Raw genomic sequence first — 22,426 nt, 5'->3', positions numbered from 1 at the left:
TTATTATAAGCGATTGCTACTAATTAGTAATTACTACTTACTGAAAATATGAAGAAGTAACATGCAGAAATCATACTTATATCTCAATTATCATACTTATAATAAAAACGAGGATACGATTTTTAAAACTCGCAAAAGCATCAGTATTCAGGATCAGGAGAGCTCATCTAATTTTTTTTGTTTATTTGTCACTTTTCATACAGAAGAACCCATATGCTTCAATGCTAGTGGTCCTTTTTATCTGCTATTCCAACAGGAATTATAAAAAAAGAATAGAATGCCACATTTACCTTATGTTGAAATAAAGTAACAAAAATTGGGCACGACCGGGATTTGAACCCGGGACCTCTCACACCCAAAGCGAGAATCATACCGCTAGACCATCATGCCGCTTGTAATACTTCACTAAAAACATTTCCCCCAAAAATGTTGCTTTTATTGAAACAATTGAACAAACAAATCTATCCGCGTCATGGATGGTAATTATTGATGCCTTTCTCACGTGGCATGATGGTCTAGCGGTATGATTCTCGCTTTGGGTGTGAGAGGTCCCGGGTTCAAATCCCGGTCGTGCCCTGTATTTAACACTAATACGTTATTTAATTAGCCACAAAATAGAAGTAGAATACAAATGCGTGCTTCGGTGCGTGCAGCTTATGAGAATTATGAGCAAGCAACTTTGAAACTCAAAAAGACGATAAATATTATTTACTTACGATGGTAAGTTTTAATTACAATACTAGAAAATATATTCGAAAGCACCCATTCAGATCATTTAATTTCCAAAAAAAGTCGCAGCCCCATCCCTCTATTTGCCCTCGATTGATAGGAGCCATCGCGGTCGGACGCAAATGTACCGGCTAATGATTTGCTAACGACGATATTTATATTTTAATGCATCCCAGGCACAGATTATTTCCTTTGAGGGACCGATCGAGATCTTGGGTTCTTACGATTTCGTTTTCAATGTTGGAAAAAGTATTTGCTGAATAACGATGTATTTTATGACACTTTAAGGACTGTGAGTTGTCGTTATCGTTTCTTTAACTTTCAATTGAACAAGTATTTAGTGACATCAATGGTATGCAATCATAATAAATCGAATAGCTGGATAATATTTTTTTTTATTTTTTTGTATGAAAAAAAAAATTAAAATAAACATTAAGTTAATAAAAACAAAATGTCGTATCATTAACACCTGAAAAAAAAAATCGTATCATTAACACCTGAATTACTCAGTAAGATTAGTGGAATTAATGGTTACAATCAAGGGGTTCTTTAGTCCAACACTGGTTGGAGCAAAACAGGGCACGACCGGGATTTGAACCCGGGACCTCTCACACCCAAAGCGAGAATCATACCACTAGACCATCATGCCTCACGTCAGAGCCTACCAAAAACCTAGCGAATCGTGTTCAGTGAACTAGTCAAAATAATAACCATCTGTTTAAACAAATGAAGATTGCATCACAAACTTTATTTCATGAAGGCTTTGGTGGAAACCTTCAGGTGGCATGATGGTCTAGCGGTATGATTCTCGCTTTGGGTGTGAGAGGTCCCGGGTTCAAATCCCGGTCGTGCCCTGTTTTTTGTTTCTGATGACTTACGTGTAATACAACACTTATAAAGGTACTATGGACGGATTCGTGATTATTTTTTACAATAATATGCATAATTGTATTACTTTTTTATTTATTACTAGCTTTTGCCCGCGACTTCGCTTGCGTTAGAAAGGGACAAAAAGTAGCCTATGTCATTCTCCATCCCTTCAAATATCTCCACTTAAAAAATCACGTCAATTCGTCGCTCCGTTTTGCCGTGAAGGACGGACAAACAAACAGACACACACACTTTCCCATTTATAATATTAGTATGGATTTATTAATTAAGGTTTGCCAACAGGTGTAATACCAAAACATATGAACTTAAATAATAGCGCAAAAAACATGACGTAGTATTCACCCTTGTATTTTTTTACGATTTAAATATAAATTAAAACCGAAATAAATTACACATATGAAAGAAAAAGTGACCAAGTCCTCTGCACCAGCCTCAGGCACCAGAGGACTTGGTCACTTTTTCTTTCATATGTGTAATTTATTTCGGTTTTAATTTATATACATAGTAGTGTGACTACTTTAAGACAGCACAAGTTGAAATATTTTCAATAGATTATAATTTAACTTGTGTTCATTAGAATTGATTTAAATATATACCTAGAATTATTACTTGAGAGAGAGTTGCTGCTGTTGCCAAATAGGTATCACAGGTATCGGTTAAATACTACGACCATGTTTCATCCCTAATGGCCCGTGCGTAGGTACCATACGAGTAGGTTGATCGCCAATGAAATTTTGTTTCTCGGTATTGTTCTTATCCATACTAATATTATGAATGAAAAAATGTGTGTCTGTTTGTTTTTCCGTCTTAACGGCAAAACGGAGCGACAAATCGACGTGATTTTTTAAGACGCTGACAATACCACATGACCTTGACGCTAGCGTACACTGTCTATTCGTATGGGAGTAAGTGAGAGCGCGATGTCACTAAAAGAGGGCGGCTAGGTACGAAAAGTACGGAAAAATATTAAAATAAAATAGAAAGATGCATTATTTGTGCAAAATGTTTCGTTAGTGTTTTAGATATGTATATTTTTGTTATTGTAATATTAATTAAAGACAACTAAGTGAATAATTGAACTACATAGAACCGTTTAATGACTAACTCGAGACCAATCTTTGCAATTTTTTTGTATCGAGCCGATTATATGTTTTAATCATTATATTTTAACGAACATAGCCGTACTCGATACACGATTTATTGAAATCGGCTTGCCTTACTAAAATTAATAGTTTGTCTTAAAAAACTGCGCAAGTAACATCAATTTTGCGCAATTGGGTGTTGTCAGCCTCTTAAGTGGAGATATTTGAAGAGATGGAGAGTGGCATAGGCTACTTTTTGTCTCTTTCTAATGCGAGCGAAGTCGCGGGCAAAAGCTACTTCCTAATAAAGCATAGCTTAAAAAAATTCAGTCCGCCTTTCAATTTGTAGTTATTGCTTCTCAACGCGAAGTTATTTTAAAAATTCACTCGCGCTACACATAAAATACATTAGACTCCCACATCGCTCCATAGCGCGGTATCTGAAAATTATAGGCAGGCACATCTGCGTCTCGCGTCTGAAGCCCGCTTTGGAAAATAATAAAGTTCCTTTTAAACGCAATTCGTATGTGAAGTACAACGAATGAGGCGTAATAAAACGTATTAGGAAAAATGTATTGCAAATAGAAAAAGGCTTAAGTGTATATTACGGAAATTACGCCTACATCGTGTTCTGGCGGTTTTCCTTCTGTCTGAGTTTTTGCAGTAAACTTTTATTTTTAGGAGTATGCTGTGAAATATATAATATTTTACACGTGTCATATATTTTACTTCTGCATGAATTAATAGTCCATATTATTGGACTTGGAGAGTAAAATATTAAAATGATGTGTAAATAATTACAATTTTGACGTATTTCTTTGTCATGATGATAGTTTTGTTGACTAGGTACCTAATAAAAATATCAAATTAGCTAAAATGGTTGATTGGTGCCAATGGGAAAGAATGTGATGGCAGGCGCCATTTGTATATTTTTCAATTGTAAATATGTATTGCGTTTATGAAATCGTCGACTTTCTACGGCAATACATATTTAGCGTTGATTTTGACGTTTTGACACTCAATATCTCCACAAATATAGGGTGTTATCAAATTAGTCACGGATATTTTAAGGGGCGTTAATTAACATCAAAACAATTAACTTTCACTATAAAACTCCCGTGAGACTCAAACATATTTAAAAATATACGCTATATCGACTTAACACGTTAGTAACCCGCTTAAAATATTTTTAATTAACTTTGACTAGAAATAAATACAAAATTTTCATATGATTTTTTTTTGTTTTAATTTCCTTAACAAAAAAAATATTTCAATTTATTTTCTAAATAACCATCCATACTAATATTATAAATGGGAAAGTGTGTGTGTCTGTTTGTTTGTCCGTCTTTCACGGCAAAACGGAGCGTCGAATTGACGTGATTTTTTAAGTGGAGATAGTTGAAGGGATGGAGAGTGACATACGCTACTTTTTGTCTCATTCTAACGCGAGCGAAGCCGCGGGCAAAAGCTAGTCCTCTATAATGTTATTGCCTGTCAGGATGTTTAACACTGTCTCCCATGTCACGTTAACAGTGTCTAGAGAGATCTCATTTAATTATTTTATTAACAGGGTGTTTTAACATATTTAGCATATTTGTTTCCTAGTTTTTTCCAAAAAAACATAACAAATCCTATGATGTTTTATACATAAATATATTCCAGGAGCGGAGTACTATCAGACGTAAACATATCTTTTTTTTATTTTTTTATTTATTTGGATATGAAACAAACGGTCATACAAAAATATTTATAAAGTTTATTTTCTTAATCTAGACCTATAGTTTCCATTTTTCTTTAACAAATATTTTTTAAAAAGCACAATCAATACCTACTTAACTTGTGTGAGATTTAGTCTTAGTAAACATATCCGTGACTAATTCGTAAACAGAACATACCTCAAAATATTAATTAACGCCGTTTTAGGCACAGCTAGCCCTAGTTCATGAATGACAAGAGAAAATGTATAGAGTCTGGCTATTGAAAGTTGATCCCAGTATTTTTTTGTTGCAGTTTACTGCAACTCGGGATGTCATATCATCGATTGTCATCTGTCAGTGTGACACTTTAACGAATTTCGGTAAAAGTTAACAGCGTAATCTATAAATAATAATGAATAAAACCATAAAAAGTAGTAAAATAAGTGCCGAAAATACATTAGAAATAATAAAAAATAAATCCAGTGTTGCCAGCTCCAATGTTTTTTAAATTGCCACGTTTTTGCGGGATCAACTTTCATTAGCCGAACTCTAATTTAAGACAATATGTACAATAATAAATATACCTAAGCACCCAGCAGCTGAAGGTAGAACGTTGGTGAAGAATCGTTATTATTACCTTACAGAAAAAATTAAACTGCATGACGTGTTTATCTTAAATTGTCACTTTTCTTTGTCTACAATAATTAATTACATATTTTATTAGAATGTTTATGTATACAACTGCTTATAGGTGAACAAGAATAATTGACTAGATCGAATTAATAACTCCTCATATATGGCATGATGGTCTAGAGGTATGATTCTCGCTTCGGGTGCGAGAGGTCCCGGGTTCGATTCCCGGTCGTGCCCCATATTTTTGCTTTAAGAATTTTGGATCCATAAACTAAATCTAACCAGTCTCTGGAGGCCTATTAATCCTATTATGTACCGCTTGTATCTGGGCATTTTTAAAATTTGGGTACCCTCCAATTAGCTAAAGTTGTTAACAAAAATTAACTCGCTGTCAGTTTTGTGACGACAATCTAAATATATAGCTGACTGACTGACTGACTGACATATCAACGCACAGCCGAAACCGCTGGTCCTAGAGATCTCAAATTTGGCACGTAGGTTCCTTATATAGTGTAGAGGAGCACTAAGAAAGGATTTTCCAAAATTCACCTCCTAAGGGGGTCAAATGGGGGTTCAAAGTTTGTATGGGGAAACAAGATTAGTTTGACTATTTTATTCGAAACTTCACAGGAAGATTCCTTAAGACATATGACTGAATACGTGTTTCAGGTTTTTTGAAAATTTAACCCCTAAAAGGGTGAAAAGGGGGGTGATAAAGTCAAAAAATCAATATGGGTATGGTTTTTATGGTTTATCGGGTCGCTGATCACGATAAATACAACGTTTTTAAAATCTAACGAGGCGGAAGTGAAATACCTTCTCCCCTGTTGTGGTGCAATGGGGTTTAAATATCAAAAAAATATATAAAAGAAGATATTGACTGACTGACTGACATATCAACGCACAGCCGAAACCGCTGGTCCTAGAGATGTCAAATTTGGCACGTAGGTTCCTTATATAGTGTAGAGGAGCACTAAGAAAGGATTTTTCAAAATTCGCCTCCTAAGGGGGTCAAATGGTGGTTCAAAGTTTGTATGGGGAAACAATGTTAGTTTCACTGGTTTATTCGAAACTTCACAAGAGGGATCCTAAAAACATATGACTAAAGACGTGTTTCAGGTTTTTTGAAAATTTAACCCCTAAAAGGGTGAAAAGGTGGTGGTAAAGTTAAAAAACTAATATGGGTATCATTTTTAGGGTTTATTGGGTCGCTGATCACGATAAATACAACGTTTTTAAAATCTAACAAGGCGGAAGTGAAATACCTTCTCCCCTGTTGTGGTGCAATGGGGTTTAAATATCAAAAAAATATATAAAAGAAGAAACTGACTGACTGACTGACTGACATATCAACGCACAGCCGAAACTGCTGGTCCTAGAGATTTCAAATTTGGCACATATGTTCCTCATATAGTGTAGAGGAGCATTAAGAAAGGATTTTTCAAAATTCCTCTCCTAAGGGGGTGAAATGGGGGTTCAAATTTTGTATGTGGAAACAAGATTAGTTTGATTATTTTATTCGAAACTTCACAGGAAGATTCCCAAAGACATAGACTAAATACATGTTTCAGGATTATTGAAAGTTTAATCCCTAAAAGGGTGAAAAGGGGGTGATAAAGTCAAAAAAACAATATGGGTATGGTTTTTTGATTAATCGGGTCGCTGATCACGATAAATACAACGCTTTTAAAATCTAACGAGGCGGAAGTTAAATACCTTCTCCCCTGTTGTAGTGCAATGGGGTTTAAATATCAAAAAATATATAAAAGAAGAAACTGACTGACTGACTAACTGACATATCAACACACAGCCGAAACCGCTGGTCCTAGAGATTTCAAATTTGGCACATAGGTTCCTTATATGGCGTAGAGGAGCACTAAGAAAGGATTTTTCAAAATTCTCCTCTTAAAAGGGTGAAATGGGGGTTCAAAGTTTGTATCGGGAAACAAGATTAGTTTGACTATTTTATTCGAAACTTCACAGGAGGATTCCTAAAGAGATGTTTCAGGTTTTTTGAAAATTTGACCCCTAAAGGGGAGCAAAGGGGGTAAAGTCAAAAACACAATATGGGTATCGTTTTTATGGTTTATCGGGTCGCTGATCACGATAAATATTTAAAATCGAATGAGGTGGAAAAGAAATTTTCTCCCCTGTTGTTGCGCAATGGGGTTAAAATATCCAAAATAGCCATAAGTATAGGTTTAGTTTTTATCTTTACTTCTGGTTCAAGAGATTTTAAATTGACACGGAAGTTCCTTAGAGGAGCACTAAGAAAGGATTTTTCAAAGTTCACCTCCTAGCATGATAATTTGACAGGGGCAAGGACAGGGACAGGGTCAGGGACAGGGACAGGAACGGGATAGGGTTAGGGATAGGGATAGGGGTAGGGGTAGGGGGTAGGGGTAGGGGTAGGGAAGGGGTAGGGGTAGGGGTAGGGATAGGGATAGGGATGCGGATGCGGATAGGGATAGGGATAGGGATAGGGATAGGGATAGGAATAGGGATAGGGATAGGGATAGGGATAGGGATAGGGATAGGGATAGGGATAGGGATAGGGGACGGGGACGGGGATAGGGATAGGGGAGGGACAGGGGCAGGGACGGGACGGGGACGGGGACAAGGATAGAGATAGGGACGGGGATAAGAATAGGGATTGGGGTCGGAATAATCGGTCGGCAATCGATATCTAGGCAGTGTAAAATGCAGGTGGCTCAGTGGGAAGGGATTAGTAAGTATGCATCGGCGAGTATCCTGCATCCGTAATAACTATTACATTCAATGTGCTGTAAGAAGATCGTTGTTTGCTTGCCTTTTATATGTTTACGTTTGCAATAAGTATAAGCAAAATGGAAAAAATTGTAAGCGATAATGCAAGGAAGTACTTTTTACCCTACCGACCATAGCGTCGAGATACTGGCTATGTGGGTTGTATGAAGTTTCCCCAGTATAAATATTTATATAGGTAAAATACATACATATTCGTACCTACTACCTACGCTGTGGTCGCTGTGTAACAATTCTACAATCATTGCAAGAATTTCTTTTGAAACAATAGTAATATGTGTAAGGCACAGTCAGCCAAAAAAGTGGTTTACCACTTTTCGATCAATAGAGTCGAAAAGTGGGAAACCACTTTCATGGCTGACCATACCGCAAATAGATCAGTTACAATGGCCCCCCCAGTCGAGAATTGCCCCGCTTTACCTTAATCGAAATAATCGCGGACAGATAGATGTACCTACAAAGAAACCTACGGATCCAAATGAAAATCTTATTTTTTGTTAACGTTTCAATAAGAATACTTTTATTACGCGGGCGAAGCCGCGGGTAAAAGCTAGTTAAACATAAAAATCTGTCCAAAAATTTTTACTTTTTTCACAATCTGCATGTAGATTATCGCTTAAAGTTTCTGTAATTAACACAAAAACAATATTGTTATTGAAATTTCATGCTTAATTATTATCGTCATAAAACTGAAAGTGAGTTAATTTTTGTTAACGACTTACGCTAATTGTGAGGTCCCAAATTCTGAAAATGCCCATCTACGCAATGAAAAAAAATAATGTTGGAAACTTTAGATATCAGTTGTGCGGATTGAAATTCTACGTTTCCAAAACTAACGGTTCTTTACTCTCCATTCCTTATTTCTTTTCCGAAATTTTCCAAAACATTCTTAATTTTCCACGTCACTTGAACATTTCAGGCCAATATAATATGCGTTCCTATACATGCATCAGTGTACTTTGGAAATAAATATTATAAAAGCGTGTACGTGTGGTGAGGGGCTAAGAAGTTCACCACCCCTTTACTCACATAGGTGTCGTAAAAGTCGACTGTGGGTTATGGGTTCAATTTTGGTATGGGCGATGGGTCGATGGACTAGCATAGCAACCTGTCACTGCAATGTCACGACTTCGTTTTCACTGAAACTTGAGCAGTTTCATATGCTCTGCCAACCCCTTTTGAGAATACAATCGTGAAGTGAGTTTATGTTTGTATGGATGAAAGTGTTACGACATTACGAGTTCAATGGATATTGCTTTGTAAAATGATTTATTTATTACTTTTTGAATGTACACAAGTGTTAATCCATGAGCAAGAATAATTGACTAGATCGAATTAATTGTGGATCATAAGTGGCATGATGGTCTAGAGGTATGATTCTCGCTTCGGGTGCGAGAGGTCCCGGGTTCGATTCCCGGTCGTGCCCAGATTTTTGCTTCACTATCGCGCATTATCGCGTAAATTGGCGTGCTCTTGTGTTGGAGGTCAAAAAGGTAAGGGGAGGCCAAGGAGGGTAAGTAGAGCAGTTCCCGAATAATTTGTACATAACCACGTCAGCAAATTTTAATTCATCCTATTTTGTTACCAACATTTAGTGATATAAGTCGACTTTCGTAAGATATATACAGGATAATTGTTATACAAATAAAACTTACTAAAATCTCAATTCATGAAATAAATCTTGGTAACAAAAAAGGGATAATAAAAACTAATTTAACTTTTTCCTTAATTTTTGTACAAACTTTTCAAGAACTGCTGAGTAACGTCGCGCCAACAATAGTAACAATGAAAACTGCATGATACTCGTATAAATCAATACCGTAGCATTGTTTTGCATGATTAATTACCTTTGTAAATTGTTTAAACAATTGTTATTTTATGAGCAATAATAATTGACTAGATCGAATTAATAGCTCCTCATAAGTGGCATGATGGTCTAGAGGTATGATTCTCGCTTCGGGTGCGAGAGGTCCCGGGTTCGATTCCCGGTCGTGCCCAATTTTTTACTAGAGCATTAAAAATATGTATATACTAGGGACTTACAATATAATAAAATTATAAAGGGACATAATGGCATCGGCGCGGAAAGTGTGTGGCGTGCCCTGCCTAGATTTGAGACTTTTTAGTTCCTTTGTTTTCTCCGTACAGTGTAGAGCGAAAAGATGTCATGCTCCCCGGCAGAACCATAATGTCTTTCGGAAACATAAACATATCAGAAAATATTTATAAGATATATATAAAATCTAAGACCGTTTGGTAAAAATTTATATGCCTAGTTAGTGGTTTTAGCCTAGTAAAGCTTCTACAGAGCTTCCTCCCAGAAGAACCACCAAAGTATTATTCTAAGTACACATGCTATTTACACCTATACCACATCAAATAATTCTATATTTATCTAGTTTACTATGTCACTCTTTTTATTCTAATTACACAAATGTATGACATGTCAAACTACTATGCATCAAGCGCCTGCACAAATCATCGTAACAAATTATGACTACTAAATCTTTGCAAAGCTTTGCATCAAGGCATTGTTCAGTCTATTTAGTTTGATATGTCGTAAATTCGTGTATTCAGAATAAAAAGTGATTTAAATTTTAACTTCTGATGAGCAGAAACGTCTGCAAAAAAATAAAAATTAATTAAAATTTAGCATGGTTAGCGCATCGTAACTGGTGAATTTCCAATATGACTTGGAACTCCGGTTGCCGTTTAAGAAGTTTAATACTCTTACGGTAGATGTCGCTACGGGTCCCATTGACCTTAGTAGTGGAAAATTTCGCTGGCTTGGTTGAAGTCTTGGTGGCTCAGTTGGCAGAGCGCTGGAGTATCGATCCAGAGGCCGTGAGTTCAAGTCTCACCCAAGGCAGACATTTTCCACTTTTAAATTAAAAAAAAAAAGTGATTTAGTAAACTAGATAAATAAAGAATTAATATGGAATTATTTGATGTGGTATACGTGTAAACAGCATGTGTAGTTAGAAGATCTCGGTGGTTCTGCCGGGGAGCATGACGTACGAAAAGTCCCCGTATCAGCTTGGGTAAAAAAAAGGTTCCTTACCAGTCACTTTCTGTATCTGTTAAAGTAGAATTTCTCGATAGCATTCCGTAAATTCTTGGAAGCATATTATATAATATATTTTGTAAGTGTATTCGATAAGAATATCGATTTCTTTTTTGTTTGAACACTTATCTTGGTTATATTCCAAAATGATAATGGTTCTAGATTTTTGGTAACATAATTATATAATTTAGTCACATGATTATACGGAGGCCTTAGAGACTTCTGCGTCCCATATCCCAACTTCTGTCCCCTCTGCGTCAGACTGCAGAAAGGAACTATCATTAATGACAAATGACCTAACCACAAAATTAAAATTAAAAAAAAAACCCCGACCGCGATATAGTAGACCCATTTTCATAAAAAAATGGCTAAGAACACTCCCGACTAACTCAGCTTTCAGACAAAAAAAAACTAAATCTAAATTGGTTTATCGGTTCGGGAGCTACGATGCCACAGACAGACACACACACACAGACAGACAAACAGATAAACAGACACGTCAAACTTATAAAACCCCGTCGTTTTTGCGTCGGGGGTTAAAAAATAGGGCACGACCGGGAATCGAACCCGGGACCTCTCGCACCCGAAGCGAGAATCATACCTCTAGACCATCATGCCACTTATAATATGCTATTAATTTATCTAGGCAATTATTATTGCTCATGGAATATAACACTTGTGTATATTCAAATTAATAAATCATGTAGCAAAGCAATATTCATCGCGTACGTAATATCATGACACACTTTTATGACTTTAACTGTTATGAAAAATATAGGTAGCATTTTTTTATTGCTTCATACAGCGTTGGTACTGGTTTAAAGGGTTTGAGAGGCTGTCTCTCACGCGCATACTACCAATTTCGTGAAAAACTTCACGGTCGTGTAGATCAGAGATCATTAGGACTATCAACACCATCTACGGTGAAATGATGAAAGAGCTTATACGCTATCTGGACATATATGGAACATATACAGTAAATGATGTAAAATATGGAAGATATTTCGATTAGTTACGATTGCCCCGTAGTTACTATTACCCCGACTGACCTTAATAAAAAATTGCAAAGAACCTTTTTTATTCATTAAGAAGCAACAGGGTGGCTAGCCGAATGGCACAATCGCTCACGAAACGCTCACGAAACGAAGCGCTAGTAGATATCTATCTCTATCGCGCTTGCGTATTGGCGCGACAGAGCCAGCGGCGTATCGCTTTCGTTTGGCGTCGGAGAAATGCCATTCGGCTACGGGGCCAGGAGTTGTCGTTTCTCCATAAAACGCTACCGACTGTTTCCTCAATAGTTTTGTAAGTTATTGAAGCGACTTATATTGACCGAAACCGACCTTTTAAATTAAAAACAAACCTAATCGTAATAATAGTCTTCAAAGCGTTGGTGGCTTAGTGCCAATATCGCGCGGCTCTATATCTATCAATCCGGAGATCGTGGGTTCAAACTCCGCCTTGTAATCTCGATTGACAAACAGTTTTTTTGCTATATTTTTCACCCAAATTGTCTTTATCGTACTATTTTTTCATTTTTCATTTCATTTTCATTTATTTATTTTGCGACCAACATAAGATCATAATTATATTATTAAAATTAAAATACATTAAATTAATTAAGAGCGCTTTCAAAAAATCTGCTTGCTCGCATTTCGACGCCGGCGGCGCTGGCGTGCGCCTGTGTGCAGACGCACACTATAACCAGAAGCATAACGATTGTAGCCTGCGGTACAGACATAGCGTGCGACCCTCTTCGAACCAACCTTACGTGCGGCTAGAGCGAAAGGGATAGCATTCATGGTCGGTACCGCCACGCCGTCAGTGGCGTTGCGGACTAACCATTATTGATACTTGCGTAAAAACACCACCATATATATTACATATTTGCATACATGATTTCGTGCATAAATACTTGACCTTTTAGTTTAATTATTAAACTTATCACAGTTTTTTTTATTAAAACGTGTGTAGCCTTGGAAGAAATAAATTAAAAAACTTTTATAATATAATAAATTGTGTATATAATATTGTCTTCTGTCACCGCGATAGTTACTCATGAAATAAATTTATGGAATCAGATTATATCGCGTATAATGAATATAAATAAAAAAAATAATAAAATAAAATAAAATAAAATATCTTTATTTCAGACCAAAGTCCATACAGTGAGCAAAATACATTTTTTTAAAAACTTATTCTAATTCTAATTAAGGTGCCTTGGTGACAGCCACATACACTCAGTTATATGTGTAGGTGGCCACCACCGAGTGCATTCTAGTCCAGTGTATGAGGAGCTGACTATCCCAGCGATCAGCTAAGACGGCCAGAAGGCTGTTCCGGCTGCCACGCAGGCGGCACAAAGATGCCGCGCACCGCGCGCGCAGCATGGCCTGGAAACCATCTACGCGCGCATGCGCGAACATTCCCGATGCACTACACCAGCGCGGCAGCCGCAACAGCGCCCTGAACGCATTGTTATACTGGACGCGGAGGTCACCCAGCGCCCTCTTCGTACAGCTGGCCCATAGTGCACATGTGTATAGTGATGTGCAAAAAGCTTTAAACAAAGTTATCTTGACAGGCACTGTGCATCGCCCGAACCTATGTGCCAGCATGTTCGCCCTGGTCGCCAGCGCCCTCCGCTCCCTCTTTATATCCTCATCGTCACACATATCATCACATAATACATGGCCAAGGTACTTAAATACATACACTCTTTTTAATGGCACTCCATTAAGCAACACTGGAGGAACCTCTTCAGGACACTTATTACCAGATTTAAAAATCATTAATTCACTTTTAAAGCAATTATATTTAAGACCATGACTGTTAGCATATTGCTCACAGACTAGTAACAGTTTCCTAAGCCCGCCTACCGAGGGGCTCAGCAGCACCATGTCGTCTGCGTAACTAATGTTATTGAAACTTGTGTCCTGTATGCGACAGCCGACATGCATGCTACTGAGCTCCTCGATAAGTGCATTTATATACAAGTTAAACAATTTAGGGAAGTCAAGCCCCCTGTCTAACCCCACATTCAAGGCCATACTCATCAGACATTGCATCACCCCATTTAACAACATTAGTTTGACTAGTATACCAATGCCTAAAAACATAGATTATTTCTCTAGGTACATTTGCCTCAAAAAGCTTTTTCCACAGAAGCTCATAATTAACTAGATCAAAAGCTTTTGATAAATCAAGATAGCATGCAAAGACAGGTGTATTTTTATTAGTATAATACTTAACAGTCTCCTTCATGCATATGATAGCACTTTCGGTGGACAGGCCGGGCCTAAACCCGAACTGTGCATCATGAAGTTGCAAATACTTATCAAGCTCAGCATTAAGTAAACTGTCAAATATTTTAGACACAACAGTAGCTAGTGAGATAGGTCTGTAGTTATTTATACAAGATACATCTCCCGTTCTATTTTTAACGATAGGTACAACAATTGTTTTAGTCATCTCACTTGGCATAAAGGAGTGACTCATACAAAAGGAAAAAAGCATAGCCAAAACCCTAGGCAGATGAGCACCTGCATACTGGAGATGCTCGATGCTCAAGCCGTCATGCCCGGGAGACTTACCCCTCTTCATGCTATTAATAATCTGAGAAATTCTCGTAGCAGAAAATTTGGTAACATTCACCCCGGCCATGGCTGCCCCAGCATCAGGCACCGCAGCACTGCAGTTCAATGGTGACTTCACAGAAAAATGTTCCTTAAACTTATTCGCTATCACCTTCGGCTCAGTACTGTTTTCGATACTCACAGGAAGTCCAGGTCTTATGTTAAGTTTATTAGTTTGTTTCCAAAATGCACGGAAGTCTTTATCGGAATGACATGAAGCAAGCCTATCAAGTTTTATCTGTTCTTGGTTTAACTTACACCACTTTAGTTTGGCCTTGAACCTGCGTCGACTACTACACATTTCTTCATACACTGGACCCGCTGAGGGCTCATTACAAAGTTGCCACATCTGAAATTTACTCCTAGACTCCCTGTGGGCATCAGCCACATATTTATTCCAACCCATGATCTGCCTACCTCTATGCCTTCTACACGGTTTACTTTTAGAAGTTATAGAAGCTAAACTTAGAGCACTAATAATATCACAGTACAATTTGGTAATTATATTTCTATGTTCCAAGTTATGACACATACCATCGCAGCATTGGGACAGAGACTGGGGAAAGTCAATATTCTTTAGTAACAAGTTACATTTATTTTTATACAGCTCAATTTCCTCTATATCTCTCTCTCCCCACAGAACACTATTTTTACTTTGATTATAGATAAATTGTTTTGGCTGTACGGAGCCCAAATTACACTTCACTATGAGTGGAAAATGGTCTGACCAGTAAACATCATACTTAATATATACATCAATAATGGTAGGCCAAGCTGCACTTGTAACAATACAATGATCAAGCCACCTCTTACACCCGTGAGATTCACTAATGTAAGTATAACAACTGGAATACATGCCAAGTTTATCAAAATCAGCACAGATCCACGATTGGTCCGAGCAATAATTAAGAAGTTCATTACAAAAAGGCTCGTTGGGATGCGAGTTAAAATCACCCAGAATAAAGACACTTTCAGCATCACAGTCACTAATTACAGCATTAATTGTACCTAGACACTGCGTAAATTCAGTCAGGTTGTCTGCACAGTCCGTGGGCATATACACACTGAAAACCAGGACTTCTCTATCTCGCAACGCTAGTCTAACACCACACACACGACAGTTGTTACACTCAAGCACTTTAACAGAAGGAAACACACTCTTCCTCCATAATATAGCCGTACCTCCATGTGGCCTACCACGTAGAATCCCTGCCGCAGAGTCAATGGCCGAGGTGCCGGTAAAAGCAAATTCGTCACTGATAGTATCCAAGTATGCTAGGTCATCACTGTACAGCCAAGTTTCCTGAAGAGCGACTATGTCCACTTGTTTACACAGCTCTCTATAATCCGTTTTCTTAGTTTTATTTTATTTTGTATATGATATGTTTTCTAGGTTCTTTTCGGTGAAGGAAAACATCGTGAGGAAACCGGACTTATTCCAATAAGGTCTAGTTTACCCTTTGGGTTGAAAGGTCAGATGGCAGTCGCTTTCGTAAAAACTAGTGCCTACGCCAAATCTTGGGATTAGTTGTCAAAGTGGACCGCAGGCTCCCATGAGCCGTGGCAAATGCCGGGATAACGCAAGGAAGATGATGATGTTTTCTAGGTACATATACAGAGTGGGGCCTGTAACAAAGGCGAAGAATTGAACTCTAGGCTATTCTCCTTAAGCCGTTTTCACACTATCCGATCCGATATCGGATGTCGGAAGCATTTCAATAGAAAAAATCCAAAATGGCGCCTGTAATGTATGGGATATCGGTCCGACATCCGATATCGGATCGGATAATGTGAAAACGCACTTATACTGATCAACATTTGTTCGGCGACTTTTAAAAATAACTTTTATTTTGATTTTTATCACCCTTGAAAGTTTTTTCTAAGAGGTAATGTATTGCGAATTCTGTTAAGTCTAAAGTGTGACAGACAACGTCAATGACAACAATAATGGCGTACATTGAAGCTAATATTTATTTTGTATGAAAAATTAAAAATTTAAAGACTTCATAACTTTTAAAAGTCACTGAATAAATGTTGATCAGTATAAGGAGAATAGCCTACAGTTCAATTCTTCGCCTTTGTTACAGGCCCCACTCTGTATATAATGGAACTAAGATCGGTTTTCTTTAATTTTAAGTAGTTTTTTTTTTATATTTAAAATGTAAGAGTTTTGAATGATTCACGGTTATTTTCATTAGACTTATATTCACGGTCTATATCCCGGTCAATATAAGTTTAATATTTAAAATGTGTTTTTAGGGTTTCGTAGTCAACTAGGAACCCTTATAGTTTCGCCATGTCTGTCTGTCTGTCCCTCCGTCCGTCCGTCCGTCCGGGGATAATCTCAGTGACCGTTAGAACTAGAGAGCTGAAATTTGGTACCAATATGTATATCAGTCACGCCGACAAAGTGCAAAAATAAAAAGCGGAAAAAATGTTTTATTAGGGTACCCCCTACACGTAAAGTAGGGAGTGATTTTTTTTTTCATTTCAACCCTAACGTATGATTTATTGTTGGATAGGTATTTAAAAATGAATTACTGAAATCGTTTTTTGATAATATTAATATTTTCGCGAATAATCGCTCCTAAAGAAAAAAAGTGTCCCCCCCCTCTAACTTTTTAACCATATATTAAAAAAATATTTAAAAATCACAAAAGTAGAACTTTATAAACTTTCTAGGAAAACTGTTTTGAACTTGATAGGTTCTATAGTTTTTGAAAAATATGGAAAACTACGGAAGAGCCGAGCGGCTATTTACCAACGCGGCTTTAAAAACCGGCCGAGAGCGTGTCGGGCCACGCTCAGTGTAGGCACTGAGCGTGACCCGACACGCTCTCGGCCGGTTTTTAAATATTATGTTGTTTTAATTGCATGGAGCACAGGAAGGTCCACATCTATGTATTGGTTTTTTGTAAGGAAATACAACTCTACGCTACGCCTACCTGCTTTAGTTGACTGTTGACACACTGAGACAGTGGATGCGCCAGAGTATAAAAGAGTGATTACCATCGCTTGTCAAAGATCTTGTTGAGACGAATCAAACGAACCCAAACACGAAGTGGTTTCAAGACCTGGTCGTGGAATACTCTTGACTACCTTCCAGCTTCATCATCAGATCCTGGGTACCATCTCTTGTCAAAGATCTTGTTGAGACGAATCAAACGAGCCCAAACACAGAAGAGTTTCAAGACCTGGTTGTTGAATACTCTTGACTACCTTCCGGCTTCACCATCAGATCCTGGGTACCATCTCTTGTCAAAGATCTTGTTGAGACGAACCAAACGAGCCCAAACACGGAGTGGTTTCAAGACCTGGTTGATGAATTCTCTTGACTACCTTCCAGCTTCATCATCAGATCCTGGGTACCATCTCTTGTTAAAGATCTTGTTGAGACGAACCAAACGAGCCCAAACACGAAATGGTTTCAAGACCTGGTTGATGAGAACTCATGACTACCTTCCGACTTCATCATCAGATCCTGGGTACCATCACCTCTTGTCAAAGATCTTGTTGAGGCAAATCAAACGAGCCCAAACACGAAATGGTTTCAAGACCTGGTTGATGAATTCTCTTGACTACCTTCCAGCTTCATCATCAGATCCTGGGTACCATCTCTTGTTAAAGATCTTGTTGAGACGAACCAAACGAGCCCAAACACGAAATGGTTTCAAGACCTGGTTGATGAGAACTCATGACTACCTTCCGACTTCATCATCAGATCCTGGGTACCATCACCTCTTGTCAAAGATCTTGTTGAGGCAAATCAAACGAGCCCAAACACGAAATGGTTTCAAGACCTGGTTAATGAGAACTCATGACTACCTTCCGGCTTCATCATCAGATCCTGGGTACCATCACCTCTTGTCAAAGATCTTGTTGAGGCGAATCAAACAAGCCCAAACACGAAATGGTTTCAAGACCTGGTTGATGAGAACTCATGACTACCATCTGACTTCATCATCAGATCCTGAGTACCATCTATTGTCAAAGATTTTGTTGAGACGAGTCAGTAACCTCAAATGATATTCAATAATAAATAATACTTACTAAAAATATTAGTCAAGTTAATTAGTTAGTTACCAAAGTCGTCAACCCAAGGATCAAAGTTTTCGGTCGCAGTATACATGCAACAGTACAGCCAAACACGCACACAAGTGCGGTTTTGGACACGGCGGGTGCCGCACACAATGACAAAATAACTTCGCGATCGTCGAGCCGCGTGCGGAGCGGACTAACATACGTCCTGCCTCTACAAGCTCTGCCGCGGTACTGACATCGCAAACGCGCGTAACCGGTAATAAGGAGGCATTTTTAAAAAATCGTCAAAAATATTAAATTGCAATTAATAGAAAACTTTTGCATAAAATCTGTTTGAGTAAGCGTTGCAGATTATTTTTATATTAAAACTACTTCAAAAACACGTAAGTTTTCGAAGAAATTGACACTTATTCTGAGGTGATTTCTGAAACAAATTGGATTCATCATATCCTCATTTACTCTATTCTAAAGCCTTATAACAAAGAAGTAGTCTCAGATGATTATAGTACAGGATATACATAATACAAATTTACCACTTGAAGCATTCAAAACTATCCAAATTTTACAAATTAGACGGACTAAGTCAGCACTTTTCGCGGGTTTTCCTAAACATGCACCAGAAAAAAAATCATAATTTATTAAGTGAGTTAGTTTTTAAAAATCCAGTCTCACAACATGTAAGTTAAGAAGATGTCCTAATCGAATCCTGAACTTAATAAGTCTTTTAGATGACGGAAAGTGTAGCATTTTGCCGACTAAAACTATCAATTTTACATTATTACGACGTTTTCGTTGAATGCCCTCTTAAATTAAAATACACTAAGAGCTAAATTATAATTATCATACTTAATAATTAACTTAATTATCTTAATTAAATTTACAACAGTCCGGTGGACTTTGCTACCAGCATGTGAATCATGTGACAATGGTTCAGATACTGGCAGTCAAATCTCTCCTCCAACGCCCTTAAGATGCTGCTGGAACTATTATTTTAATTTCAAAATGTTAGTCACTAGTTCACTACGTCTGATCTTACCTAACCCTACTAAAATTCACAAAATCGAAAAAGTAGCTCCTTAGTCCTTTCTATTAGATACTTTATCTCCTGTTGCATCTTAAAAGTATAAATGCGAATTTTATTGGCACAGTAGTTTCATACTTAGAAAGTTAATTGATTCCTACGCGTCTTATATGGTAATGGAGTATGTAGATTAGCAGATTATTAATTAGTGTGAACACTGAACATATTCATGTTTTTTTTATAAATCGCATGTTAGCTAACGGAACTAACTTGTTATATTATACTAGTAATGACTGTGGGGTATCGGTGTTTTGCATGTTACAATACGCAAATGCACGAGGGTTAGCCAATATGCTAATCGTTTACGCTCCAGAACGTGGATATCTCTCTATAATTCTTTCATATAGTACAAAAAAATCGTTAGGTTCATTTGCGTCGATACGGAACTATTCTATTCTTAGGGCTTCCCTAAACCTATCGACGCAATTTGACGAACGAGGTTTGGTCGGTGAAAGCCGATTCCACTTCGATAGGTTTGGGGAGACCCTTACTTGACTGAATTAGCCTTTGCGGTTTACTTACTTGTATTAGATGGTGCAATAATCGCAACGTGCGCGACTGGTGCTGCCCTCATATTGTGGGCTAATCCATGTTACATGTTATAGTGTCAAAGTAGTTCCAATGGCCGCCGTTAAGCATTAATGTTGGATAGCCCAAAGGATAACATGTATTCCTAACAATCAGCGCCACTCTGTCGCGCATGTAGCCAACAGCCGTTTTGTCCGTAATATCTCTCCTATTACAGTTTTAATTTAATAATTCTTTTTAAATTTAAGCAAATCATTTTACGTGTTTGTTAATTATGTTTGCACCAAAAATAATAACTTTATATAATTATTATTTAAAATTTGACATCTTTAAAACCAAACCGATTTTGATGCTTTTCTTAGAATTAAGGGTGTTAAGTAAACACGCAATAATTTCACGTTCCGAGATATTCGCGTGTCTGTTTATATGGAGGCAAGAAATAGAACTTTTCAACTCTAGTGCATTATCTGCCTCTTTCAATTTATAGCAATTCAAGCTCTACTGTCTTTTGTTAGAGTCTAAAATGACAGTTATGTTGGTATCACATGTAGCTTTTTGTACGAGTAAAGAAATGGTGGGGTCAACAATAACAGAGGATGCACAAACAGCAAGTCATAACTATTATAGGTGTAGCATAGAATATAGAAATGTGGAGAATTGGCTCTACTTATACATAGAACTGCACACAGTTTATTTGGATAAAAGTGATTATCATTGCATTTGGAAGTGAAATTTATTTAAAAATTATCACTTAAGTAGGTAACTAATTTACCTTTTCAATTTGGGATATTGCCTATAACTTTTTGCTATTCATCTCTACACCGTGTTTTTTTTGTTTTCCGTTAAATTCGACACATAGCTAGGTTCATTATCACGCACCACCCTTTATGTCACTTTTAGTTAAATTCGCAAAAAAAAAACATCATTTTGATACATAATAAATTAGTTTATTAGTGTGAGAGACCCTTAAGAACAACATTCAAGTTAGTGTCAAGTGATTGACGGCACATGTCAAAACAAATTACATTAGGAATTGGTAAAGGCTTGTCACACACGTGTTCAGTAATTGCCTTTATTTTTTTAATAAATCGATAACCGTAAGAGTTAAGACGCTAGTTTCTTAAAGAAATTAATTGTATTTGATCGAAAGAATCTTCCCTTAAAGTTAACGGAATTCAATAAAAACAGGTTGTATTCTACTTAAAACTAAAATTTATGTAAAAATAAAAATGAATGAAGTTTTATTTGTAGCAAATCGCGGCAAAAAGCGACTTGAATTTTAGTTTTTGTTGCAACTAAAATAGGTCACTCGAATTGGGATGGTTTACTATTTCTGATTCTTGGATTTGCATTTAAGAAAAAAGATGCCAGTGACCTACTTTAATATAATTAATTACGTATATGACTACATGTTTTAGTTTTGAGTATATTCTGCCATATCTAACAGTTCTCTCGGCTATTGATTACCTGTAAGGGCAGGTATTCATGCGGGGCGAATTTCCCGGAATCCGGCGATGATCCGGCGCATTCGACAACGCTCAACCATCTCCATTATCCCGCCACACTCAAAACTAAACTTTAACTTAAGGTCTACCTACTGACAAGGACATTTATCTGCTATGATTATCTGTGGGAAGGTGTTTTATAGTTGAAAAGTCACTGACAAGGATTAAATTTGCTTGTTGTGGTTATTGGTAGTTAAGGTGTTTTACAGTTGAAGTTCTTCATAGTTGCCTCGATAAGATTGATCGAGTGGGGTAAAGAGAACAGATTATCTGGGTACGGGGTAAAAAATCAGTGACTTGTCAAATTCGTCGCATTCTAAACTAAGGATTGACCGATCTCGGTCTCGGTTCGTATTAATGGATTTTATGGGATAGAAAATTGGAATTTATTAGGTTTAGTAGTTTTGTTGGTTTAGTTGGGGTGTTCGTTAAAGGATTAGATTAATAAATGAGCAATAAATTTATCTTGATATATAGGTATTTTTAGAACTATATGGATATGCATAATATTGTCTTCGGTTACCGCGATAGTTACTCATGAAATAAAACTATGGAATATATATTATGTGATTAAGTAGCAGTGGCAACTGATAATAGAATAATACATTAATCGTTTCTTAGCGCTGTTGTTCATTCAAAGTTCCAAAATATGATTTACCGAGCCATTTATGCACGTTTTTGTTAGTTTCATCATTTGCTGACTTTATTTATTCAATTACTTATTATATTACTTAATTAGGGAATAATTGGAGAGCC

The 22,426-nt window shown here is 37.1% G+C and overlaps 8 non-coding genes across 8 annotated transcripts; 5 read left to right on the top strand and 3 right to left on the bottom strand.

Annotated features, from left to right (window-relative positions):
- Positions 1-318: 318 nt before the first annotated feature.
- On the bottom strand, positions 319-390 carry Trnap-ugg. The gene has a single exon. It is a non-coding gene; the product is annotated as a tRNA-Pro (tRNA).
- A 114-nt stretch (positions 391-504) lies between these two features.
- Positions 505-576, top strand: Trnap-ugg. Its single transcript has one exon. It is a non-coding gene; the product is annotated as a tRNA-Pro (tRNA).
- A 730-nt stretch (positions 577-1,306) lies between these two features.
- On the bottom strand, positions 1,307-1,378 carry Trnap-ugg. The gene has a single exon. It is a non-coding gene; the product is annotated as a tRNA-Pro (tRNA).
- Positions 1,379-1,511: 133 nt separating this feature from the next.
- Trnap-ugg lies at positions 1,512-1,583 on the top strand. The gene has a single exon. It is a non-coding gene; the product is annotated as a tRNA-Pro (tRNA).
- Positions 1,584-5,197: 3,614 nt separating this feature from the next.
- Positions 5,198-5,269, top strand: Trnap-cgg. The gene has a single exon. It is a non-coding gene; the product is annotated as a tRNA-Pro (tRNA).
- A 3,901-nt stretch (positions 5,270-9,170) lies between these two features.
- On the top strand, positions 9,171-9,242 carry Trnap-cgg. The gene has a single exon. It is a non-coding gene; the product is annotated as a tRNA-Pro (tRNA).
- Positions 9,243-9,741: 499 nt separating this feature from the next.
- On the top strand, positions 9,742-9,813 carry Trnap-cgg. Its single transcript has one exon. It is a non-coding gene; the product is annotated as a tRNA-Pro (tRNA).
- Positions 9,814-11,426: 1,613 nt separating this feature from the next.
- On the bottom strand, positions 11,427-11,498 carry Trnap-cgg. The gene has a single exon. It is a non-coding gene; the product is annotated as a tRNA-Pro (tRNA).
- Between the last annotated feature and the right edge of the window lie 10,928 nt (positions 11,499-22,426).

The sequence above is a fragment of the Leguminivora glycinivorella genome, chromosome 4, assembly GCF_023078275.1.
Source record: "Leguminivora glycinivorella isolate SPB_JAAS2020 chromosome 4, LegGlyc_1.1, whole genome shotgun sequence".
NCBI classification, from domain to species: domain Eukaryota; kingdom Metazoa; phylum Arthropoda; class Insecta; order Lepidoptera; family Tortricidae; genus Leguminivora; species Leguminivora glycinivorella.
Note: the sequence above shows the minus strand (reverse complement) of the source record. Positions and strands in the feature narration are given on the sequence as shown.